This window comes from Lytechinus variegatus, chromosome 16 (genome assembly GCF_018143015.1).
Source record: "Lytechinus variegatus isolate NC3 chromosome 16, Lvar_3.0, whole genome shotgun sequence".
In the NCBI taxonomy this organism is placed as follows: Eukaryota; Metazoa; Echinodermata; class Echinoidea; order Temnopleuroida; family Toxopneustidae; genus Lytechinus; species Lytechinus variegatus.
Genome location: NC_054755.1, coordinates 31,162,889 through 31,174,620, shown reverse-complemented (window position 1 = coordinate 31,174,620; position 11,732 = coordinate 31,162,889). Strand labels below are relative to the sequence as shown.

At 38.1% G+C, this 11,732-nt stretch overlaps 1 long non-coding RNA gene across 1 annotated transcript; it reads right to left on the bottom strand.

Annotated features, from left to right (window-relative positions):
* Nucleotides 1-8,247: 8,247 nt before the first annotated feature.
* Nucleotides 8,248-9,406, bottom strand: LOC121429871. The gene is made up of 2 exons (XR_005971979.1): nucleotides 8,695-9,406; nucleotides 8,248-8,278 (listed from the first exon to the last, which is right to left on the bottom strand). It is a non-coding gene; the product is annotated as an uncharacterized LOC121429871 (long non-coding RNA).
* Between the last annotated feature and the right edge of the window lie 2,326 nt (nucleotides 9,407-11,732).

Genomic DNA, 11,732 nt, shown 5'->3' with positions numbered 1-11,732 from the left:
GCAACGAATCGCATGGTGTGAGCCGGGCTTTCAGGAAGACTGTTGAATTTCACCTTTCATGGAAATGTATGATTTACGAATTCGACATTCTTTACATTCGAATTTAAATATGACTTAAAGGGCGTACAAACCAGCAGTCTTTAAGAGCCCCACCTGAAGTCCCAAACAGTTCATGCAAGGCCAGAGTCATTACCCATAATGCAAAACTCTCTTCAACGTAGTCTTGTAATATGGGCCCACTGGAATACTAACACCAATTCATGGCTATGTACATTCATATCGCTGTGCCCTTTGGTCATAATATATCGCTTGGTCGCAGAAATGCGTCAATTAAGGCGATCATTGAATTAAAGTGAACACCCAAGATTCTACTTCGTAACCGTGGCAACAGCATCATCTTTGGTTATTGTGTACAACTTGGCGTTTTGTACACCTAGGATGGTCATGATGAAATTATTGTCACGTAAGTACGAGACGAATATCCAGATGAATTTCTTCGTGTGCCAATTATCATCACCATTGTTGACAGTGGCATAGAGAGGGGGGGGGCTTCTGGGTACTGGATATCCCAAAAGTTCCCTGACCAAGGGGAGGAGGAGAAAAAAAACCCAGAAAAGAAAGAAAAATTGTGAAATATGATGTCATATTCTGAATATCATGTCCAAATTTATCACAAAATAGATATTTATCACAAAATAGATAATTTATCACAAACATTTATGCTCGCTCGCAACTTAACAAAATGTCCCATAACAAATGTCTGGCTGTCTCATCTTTCCCCTCATTTCGCCACTGATATAGCTATGGCGCCTTTTCTGTCAAGGTAGTCACGGTTACCACCCTTAAGTCCCCCCACCCCCCCCCATCATCTCTGCCATATCCATTCTTTTTCATGATATTCACCATCTTTTTCATTGCCTTTCCTCCGTTTTCTATTTCATATATATTTTTTTGGTTCACCTTCGTCATCAACGAATCCTTCATCATCTTAATCATCTTTATCTTTTTCCCTCCGTCTTTCCTTTATCATGAGTACTGTTTCCATCTTGTTTCCCTTTTCCCTCTCCCGTTGTTTCCTCTTTAGCATATTAAATATTCCATTTCTATTCCTCCTCTGTCAGACATGATACCAGCACATTTTATTCATTGCCATGATCATCGTATCTGCAATATTTTCCAGCAATAAATACCGAATTTAATCATCGCCCCTTTGTTATAATTAACAACAACACTGTTTCGAGTTTTCTTGAAGGACAAGGATGATATCATTTTCCACCTTAAACCATGAGTAAGCATTGTTTCAGGGTGATATTGCCATTCTTGACAAAAACAACTAGGGTAATTTGATTTACAGTGAATTCAGTCTGGGGAGTACGAAAACTTATAACTTTGTTTCGACAGTCATATTACCCTTTTTATTTTAATTTAATGTACCACTTGAAATGTATTATAATAAATAATAATAACCATACTACAGCATGAATAACTCGCGCGAATCGATTCCAAAGAATGTTAAGCGCACTAGCAAGTATGTTGTATAATGAAATTCCGCAACCCTGGATGTCCCCATACATGGTATATTTTCTATTCATGAGCAACAGTCATGATGTATGGGCCAAGTCAGCCCAGAAACTTTATTTCAGAAATAATCAGATAACAAATACAATTCTCGTAATGCATACAATCATGTAATCCCCCATTTAGGGGATTTTATATCCCAGGTATGGGACTAGAGCGACGATAAATTGAAACTGCAAATTAAAAATTTATTTCTAATTTCAAGTAAATGAATCAAAACGCTTTCGTATGTTGGCCAGGCCTTCCGTGACAATGAACCGAAACTATAAACCAATCAATGCGGCAAATATAAAATACTATTGCCCTCCGCTCTCCTCTCCTCTCAATGAATCAGATTAATGGATAGTTATCTCTGCCGTAGCTATATAGATTAATATCTAAGCATCATTCCGGTTAACAGTCATAAACATGATTGGCACGGGGCGAGCGGTGGAAATAGACAAAGAACGATGATTTTCATCACCAGTGTTTCCGTAGTGAGGTAATGGATTATCTCAAACAGATATATAATAAATTGATTTTGGCAGTGAATGTGTGTGTAATGTAAGACAGGAGAGGCAAAAATGTGATAATTTTAGCACGATCACTTCCCATTCGACCTTCTGTTTTCCTTCTCCTAATTATTTCCTTTCTGCTTTGCTGAAAAAATTTGAAAGAAGCACTTAACAACGCGTTATTTTTAGACGGTGTCTGGAGTAAGTTTTATATTTTAGGAGGAAAGTAATGTATATTAATGTAGTGTATAGTGTATTGTGGGATAATTGGGATAATGGATAGCGTTATAATTACAAAAAACTCTATTAACATGAGTGAGTCGTAAAAAACCCTCTCAACTATTAATGAGTCGTGACGGTACACACAATCAAAATGATGGTATGGTCGGGGGATCCAGGATTTACCACCGAGGCACCCCTGCACCCCCCCCCCAAACAAAAAACAACACCAACGCACTATCACTACTTACAAGGAATATTTACCCCTTTTAGGTTTTAGGTTTTTTTTTTATTTGATAAGCAAAAAAAAATCAACATTCAAGTATATTTTGCTGTACGACATTTTTACAAGCCCCCCCCCCACAAAAAAAGATGATAAAAACAGAAGAAGGGCTAATTTCTGAGTGATTTTTCGTTGTTACAAACTTCAATAACATTGGTCATAGGCCTACATGTCTTTATTTCGACATTCATTTGCCTTTCCCCCTTAATACTACTTTTTAACAGATCATTTCATGACCTTGGCCTTTCCAATCCATCCTCCATTCTACTTCAACAAATGTTCCCACTTTGTGATTATATGCTTCTGAATGTCAACTCAATGATCATCAATTATTTAGGAACACTTGGCGAATGTAGCGAGCATTGACACAGGAAAGATCACCCAAATGCCCAACTGAAAAGTATTTACGTTTTTTTTAAATATTTAATCAGTATGGCAAAGAAGTTGGCTTCCATTCTTCGTGGCGCGAACTTACGCAGTCTTCCCATTGTTTGCCGCTGATAACGAACAGTGCACTTTTTTGCGGATGCAACCAACGCATTCGAGCAAAGGTAATAGCATTACTTCCCGTGATCTCACATCAACAACATTTTACATTTTTAACCCATGCCTTCATAATCGAATTATATTGAACTTTATACAAGACGTAGTTCAGATGCTTGTAAGTACATATCTTATCCTCGTTCCATCTTACGAGAGTCGGGACATGGCTCCTGAGATGTCAAGAGAGAAAAACAGGTAAAAATAACATTATTTGGTGAAGTTACAACCAAATTGATGGCTAATAACTCGAAGAGAGAGGGAGTGATAGAGATAATTCCATTTTATGTCAGCTTATCGAATTAATGCGTTGGTGTTATGCTCTTCTTACGAGAGGTATAATATGGGGTAAGAAAAGGGGAGAGTGAGCATGAGTGGGTGAGGAGAGCGGGAAAGAGAGGGGAAAGGAGAGGAAATGCGTGAATGAGAGAGTGAAGGGGGAAGGAATAGAGTTAGAGGAAGACGAACAGACACAGACACAGAATGGTAAAAGGAAAGTAAAAGATTAAATACTAGTAGTAGAAAACGATGGCGATGAAGAGAGGACAATGTGAAGAAGGTGAAGAAAAGAAACTTTCAAAGTTGAAAGAGAGAGAGGGAGAGAGAGAAAGATAGGGAGAGGGAGAGAGGGAACGGAACAGTTGGTACTACTGAAAAGATGCATCATTTATCGTTCGTTGTTTATTATGCCTACTCTCAATGAATAAAAATATTTCAAAAGTAGGGGAAATTCCCTGGCAGTGTTATGAGATATCCTGCTTTTCCATCTTGTCAGTTAGTTGCAAATGTCAATGCCTTTTGTCCACTTAAAACCTATCCACTGTCATCCATGTGACAAGAAAAGAGTATGGTAAAGCAAAAGGAGGTTCAACCTCTGTTTAAGGGTATTGAGTGCTTAGAATTGATACTCGTGTTCAGAGAAAGTGGAACGATTTTTTGAAGGATATCACATGAACTGGCATGAATGGCGACGTAAATATGTAAACTAATATTTTTGTCAATCATGTTTCTTCTGTCTAGTTTGTTGGTGGTGGTGGTTCTTTGGTATGAATGCCAACAGGGAATTTTTGCATCCACTTCGCAGGCGCCTTTGAAACGTTCAGAATCTATTGAACATTCCCGTCAAGCCTAATGGACAGATTGGAGGTCATTGTCGAAAGTTGGTGGACTGGGACAGCACATCTTCTTAAGGCTCGGACCGGGCCAAAAAAAATGCAAAAATGTCGTTTGTCGAGAGACCAGTGCGACACTGCTGTTTGCATCCACCGATTTTGCCAAAAGCTGCTTTGTAATGAAATGGCTTTTTTTTAACAGAATCTCTTCGTTATACAAAACGTCTGCTAAGTGATTGCTAATTTAATGCGCTCATTGGGAGTTCTCGCATCGGGACGCATAACGCTTTTAAGGACACATTATTGTCAAATACCCTTCATGAAAAAAAAACAAGCAAGAAGTCTTTGTCGAAGTTTTTTTATCATGGTGAATCAGGCAATAACGTATTTTTATACACGTTTTCCCTGATTATTAAAAAAGTATTTTTCTTTTAGAGCCCACGTATTCAGGACTCCTCTTCTAAATAATCCCTTCACATCCGATCAACCTCCGGCCGCAGATACACTAGTAGTATCGATAATAAAGAGAATCAACAACGCAACGTTACTAACATGAAGAAAAAGTGCTCAGATCTATTCATTTGTAAGGAGACGTGCCTGCGTCCTATCCTCCAAGTTTCAATTACCTAACGTAAACACGTATTCCTCAACACTAACTAGAATCAATGACGTGCGCGTGTATGTATAGTACAAACTTAATTAAGACGTGCTTAATTAAAGACGGGGTTTGAAATAGCCGCCACGATTCCGCAACCGATAACATGGCTGAAATACAACGGCCAGGGGGCCGTTTCATGAAAGTTGTCAGCACTGACAAGTTGTCTTTCTCCGACAGTTACCATAGGAACAGTCAGAGGCCAGTGCCTCTCAGCCAATCAAAACCAAGGACTTCGATAAAATTGTCAGCACTGACAATTGTCAGCACTGACAATTTAGTCAGTGCTGACAACTTTCATGAAACACCCACCTGGAACACTACAGTTTGAGACTGTTGGGATGGTAGGAGGTTTATCAGCAGCTTCCAGTGTTGTTGAAGCGTAATGGAGTTGGAACGATTTTAGCTATTGTTCACAGTCTTCATCCTTTGAATACATTATGAAGATGAACAGTCGGATAAAAATCCTGAGTTTAATTCATTAATTTTCTTTATTTTTCCCTATCCAAACTTGTCAAAATTCGTTGATAACACAGAAAAGTGTATTTTATTGATGATTTTGATTTATTGAGGTCACTTTTTGCTCCCACAATTTTTGCGGAGCAATGAAGAGTGTTTAATGTTTGTCTTTGTTTGAAATACATGTATACACATTTACATTGTTCTTGGCAACCATTCTAGTATACGAAATAAACATGAATGTGAGTGAGTTAGATCAATATCTCAGCCGAATTTATTCGACAAAATCATTGATCGATCGACAGGGATGCAAAAGTAGATCAAAGAGCACTGTGATTATACAAGAAAATATAGCATGTTACAACCGTCGTACTTTTGTCCCAAAATTTATCATGTACAGTTATAAACAGAATGATGCAATCATACACAAAATAATGTATAGAAACAAAAGTTAACAGATGCAATCAAACGCATAAATATAATAAAGCACAAATGGGCTAAATGTTGCTTTGGAATTTTAATTCATAAAATAGATCAGAATTAAGACTTATATTTGAAAGCTTAACCTGATGGCTAATGTCAATAAACAGTGTTTTAAATGGTGCATGATTCACATATTGTATGCACACGGATAAATAATATCAAAGCTTCATCAACATAAAAGATGTGACTTTAAGTTGAGAGCACGAGCCGACCCGCTTTTTAATCTCTAAAGTGGCATGAAGTGTGGTATAGTGTTTCTATAACCAGGTTTTCTTCGTATCTGGAACATTTGGAACGCAGCATCACCAAAAGCAAGAATGCTTTCGCTTTGGGCTTGCATAATAAATGAGAGGCCCCATTCTAGTACGAGTTTGGTCCAAGAATGATGACTTGAATGAATGAACACATGAATTAATTTGTAGTATTTTTTTTATTTCGCACTCTCCTAAACGTGAATGAAGGAGTGAATGACTTGATTAATGAAAGGGAAATGAATGAAAGAATAGTTGTAGGACAGTGATAGAAGAGGTTTTTGTGTAGGGCCTATTAACATTAGGAATGCTTTTCTACACACCAGGGGCCTGTTGCATAAAACTTTTTACCTGAGAAAACTCTGGTAAAAACTGAAAACTAAGGTTAGTCTGATTTCTGCCATTGACTTTAACACAGTGCAAAAACTCCGGTAAAAACAACCTGAGTTTTCTCAGGTAAAAACTTTTATGCAACGGGCCCCAGGTGGATAGAAAGAGGCAGAGGAATGAGATATGGGACGGGAAGAGAAATGAGAGGGGTGGGGGGGGGGGAGGTCTAGAGAATGAGGGATGATGGTGTTACACCCCGAAAGCCGGCGAAGTTGCGGATGAATGTAAGCAGCAATCCACCAATCAATCTCCAATGTCTCAATAATGCAACATGTCATACCCAGTTCCATCACATGAGCTCTGTGATGCATTCCCCCTCATTCCAACTGTAACATTGGCGGAGGCGTAGCAGGGCGCTAAATACAGCATAGGGAACTTGGCGCCGCGATGTCGTCTAGGACGGGCGGGAGCAGGAAATGCCCTGGGCTGGACATGAGCATTTTCAGTGATGCATTTGATGCATTTAGGAAGATCAGATAGTAAAATATGAGTTTATAACGGGCTGTAGGCTGAGCCCTCCCTGACGTGGGTAGATACACCGTCCTTACTTTGCACAAAGAAGACATGATGCATGTTGCCAGATTTGCTCCAGCATATACAGGGGCTCATGGTTCGTCTATACTAAAACGGCTCTTTTACTTTTACTTTAGATTCTGCTTCAGCGCATTCAATCATTTCTTCTTTTCATGTTGTTGCCTCTTCGAACCTTTTTCTTCAGGATGGATGCATGGCGAATTAATGTTTCCTGACGGAGTAGAGAATTATACCCTGAGGCCAAATATGCGCTTAAGGCTAATCACTATTCGGAGGGAACCAGTGGGATACTAAAGATACTTAATAATAAATATCAATTCTAGAACACTCCATCTTTCAAAAAAAAAATGCTTTCAAATAAAATTATAGCATTTGAGTATAGCATTCAACTTTTAAGTAAACGCGTAGGATTTACAGATTTTTTTCTTATTAAGATATCTATCAATATTATTATGAGGAAAATTCAATCAAAATCGGATGTAAGAAACGTATGGCATTTTAAACTTTTCCTTATACCTAAGAGTGGTATGGATATCATTTGCTGTATAAATGCGGGAGCTGATGATGTCTTGCACTTATTTATTCAAAACTTTATCATTTGAAATACCAATATTTATTGTAAGATCGTTTGTTATAAATGTTAAGAAATTGGAATATCGAATAACATGTAAAATAAAATCGAAAATAAATAGCCAGTGTGTGACATCATCGAATGCCATAACAACATTCATGTCAGGAAAATGCTTGGACACAAACAGAGTACAGAGTCGAGGAGGTTAAGTTTAGACTCCGTTTATTATCAGAGTACTCATGATGCAATTAATGAAATCATAGTTACTTAAAATTGGATGTCAATCAGAATATAATTAAATACTACAAATATATAACCAGGAAATCATGTTCAGTAACCAGTCTTGCATAAATCAAATCGTTTAAATAAAATTGTGTGTGACTTCTATGGAAGCTGGCTAGAGTTCAAGGTCCGGAGATTTTGAAGTAAATGTTCCTTGCTTTAGGCAAAGCAAGTAGTGCGGACATGTAATGGCCAGATGGTACTGTTCTTACTTTCCTTTTGAAGATTAGCGAGTTGCAAATGGGTACAGCACAAAGATTCCATAACAGTTCCCCACCACACAGAGGCTTGACGCCATCATCTCTCACTCAGTATTGCGAGATTCACGAAGTTAATTCATCACACAGGAGGGGGAAGTTCTGTCACACGCTGTCTAACCCTTCAGTTGGCTTTATACTCTGTCCTAGTCCCCAAAGGGAGGAGCCACCTGTAATTACAATCCAAACTTCCATAGATAGCGATATGCAAATAATACCTTACCTCTATATAATACAATTGTAACAGTTTATTTCTGTTTGACACCCACAATTACTTTAGATCAAATAACAATAAAATCACAAGCAAATCATCATTTAGAAATATCTAAGTGAAGTTAAAGATTAAGGTAAATACTTGTTTTACTGAATGAAATGTTAACTAATTTACATGCAATAACGAGACCACTATAAATCAGGATTAATCCTGAGCGGCAATTATTAATCAATCATCGATCTATCTTCACACATTATGCCTGATACAACTCCAGTCTTTATACTAAAACATCCTTAAAATTCAATATCAAATTCGTCAGAGAATAACACATCATACTATATAAGTGTGAAAACAAGACAATTTATAACTTACAATTCAGCTTTGGTAGTGCTTGGCTTCAAAATAAATTCAGTAACATGGCTGATAAGGAATGGACATGCTAGAAGTCTTTCCTCTATGACCACCTAAATGGCTTCCTCAATTAGCAGTGAGACAAACTGAGAAACCCCTCACATACAACCCATTCACTTGTACACACTCATTCAAATCCGCTCAACCATCCTAGAGTCACTCTCACTACCACTCACACTCCTGCTCTAGCAACTTATTTGCATTACAAAGAAAAGCGAATTGCAGCTCCTGTATATCTGAAATGAAGAAAAAGTATTTGGTTACAAAGAAGGGTAGTTTTCTGACAATTCATCTGCATATAACTGTAATGTAAAATTGGGCGAAACCTTAAAATGTCTTTAGCTTTCTTATTTTAAATCCGACGTTGATGGTATATTGTGTGTTATGCCTCTTCTACCCCTTTTTCTGTCTATTCGAGTTGTCGTATTATTGTTTGTTTGGACATTTAAGAGTTTACGAGAAGACCTAAAAAGATGGAGAAGTGGGAATCCACAAGGATACGTAGGTACCCCATTACTATTCAGATATAATCGGGTTTAATTTATCTAATACAAGTACATTCAGTGATGAACATAATTATGACTGATTATTGTGTCGAAATCGGTGAACTAAACAGCTGTGTCATTCTTGACTCTGAACAAACGATATTTTTTGCCATTTTTCATCCGGTCTAATTCTTAAGACAATGTGTTTTACCGGTCCACCAACTTTCGACAATGACCTCTAATCTTTCCATTTGGATTTTCATTTTCAATACACTCTCAACGTTCTAGAAAGTGTCTGCGAAGTGACTGCTAAAATGTGCTATTATGGTAAGTCGGGAGGACGGGGAGGATGCTTAGAAACCAAAGTATTAAACCAAGAACACGGAACTATTAAGACAAAGCTCTTACAATGAGCATGAATACTCCCCTCTCCAATGAAAAAGAAGAGGAGCAAAAAAAAAAAAAAAGAAACCCACATGACATTAAGAAAAATGAAGTTTTTCTGAAGGCAGAATAATCTTCATAAATATTTATGTCTTCAAAGATCCTTTTTTTTATTCTCTATGCCTTGCCCTTTTAAATTCAGCCTCTCTCCCATAGGTACATCATGCCCATCATCTTCAAGTTCCTATCTTCAACGTTGTCATCGCATTTTTTAAGCCAGCGTCGGGTTTAACTTGGACCTCTGTTTAACCTCTTAATCCCACTCATCTATTCCCCTGTCCTCGTTGCTCCGTACCGAGTATCAAGTTTCAGCAGTGTGTACTTGCCTCGATGCTCAGTTTGAGCAGCGTTTTCCCTGGCTCATCTAGAGTAACACACGTAAATCTTCCACAAAGTAGCCTTTAGCCCAGTTAAAAAGGAGACGGGAAATGGGGAAGAGTGCGAGCCCTCGCATATTGAATGGCAATTAAACACCTTTTAAAAGTAAGTACTTTATCCCGTCAGGTGTATGAAAAAAGGTATATAGGAAAACGTGCTAGCATCTGAATGCATCTCTTGGGTAACCATCGTTCTTTGTACAACGTAAAGCCATCGGCTTTTGTAGCTTTCCGGACCGTGATCATGGTTTGTTTTTGACTGAATGTGATGAATGACACAGTCTTAGCCAAGCATGTCATCAGTGTCGAATAGTTCACCCAACCGCACCCAAATATGAGCATATCATAGTTTTCAAAATAATAACCTAACATCATGAACAGAGTATGTAGATCAACATAAGAAAACCGTCTTCCGAAAACGGGCGGAGGAGCGAATTATCCGAAATCGGGTCCGAAAGTGGGAATATTCATTTATAAACGGTTGGTTTATTCTCCATAGTGTGTTCTTGAACACGTTATACTTAATAGTTTTGTTGATTCTTTTTTTTTGTTCCCGGAGACCGTTCGTAAGTTTGCAGCTTGGTCGATGATCTTGTTCATTGTATTTTTTAGCGTCCTCCGAAAACGAACATCGAAAGAACATCATAAAAAGCCAACCTAGATTTTGTAAGGTCAAGAGACGATTCTACAGGCCTTAATTATTACGACGATCGTAACAAGGCCCTAAGTTAGTCTTTCGGTGTACGTACATGTATAGCCTTACGAACGGAAATTCGTACGCCGCTTTTACAAACGTCTCTTAGTTTTTGAAAGGCGTTCGTAATGAACTCATTAGATGTGGGTACTATAAGTAAGCATTCTTACGAATGACTTGAGGGTGTCGTGGGTTGCCCGTACGACCATATTACAACAATGAAAATCGTAAGATGGCCGTTAGTCTGACGAAAGAATAACGCAAGGCATTCTTACGAAAAAAACGTACAAATTCTCGGGCCATTTTATAACCTATAATGATTTCTTTTCTCGAGAGGGTATTAAGTATACAAATGATGCACAGATGTAAGTGCATTGGTTGGTTTTATGAGCATAATGAGGTAACTATGGAAGTGTTAGAGCCACGAAGCGCAGCCGAGTGGGTTAAGAATTGGTTCCATAGTCATCGCATGCTCACTAGTTCTACCAATGCACGAACAAACCTGTGTATCTTTAATTTATAGAACGGTGGATTTTTGGGGGCTAAAAATCAATTTCTTCAAAACCATCCATAAGTATTTACCAATGCATGACAAATTTACCGGATGCATAGTTGGCCATGTGTCGGTAATTACTTATGCATGATACCCATTCCATAATTGTTTTAACAAGTCCGTAAGAATCATATGCCCCATCAACAAATCTCTACGACCTCTAGCGTTCGTAAGAATAGTGATATTTGTAGGCACGCATGCTTCGTAAGAACCTTTGTGATCGAAGGGCGGGACACTTTGCTTCCGTCAATTTCCTTCACTGTTTCCTTGTAAGCACCTTTAACTCTGAATCACCTGGTTGCCCGTGGTTTGTTTAACTGACGTTATTCATAATGATGACAATCGGGCAATTCGATAATTATCAGGTGCTTCGAGAGGATGTTTACTTCAAAACCCTTAGGTATAGAATAAAACCGATTTTTTTTGTCGATATTATTTTGCAAGAT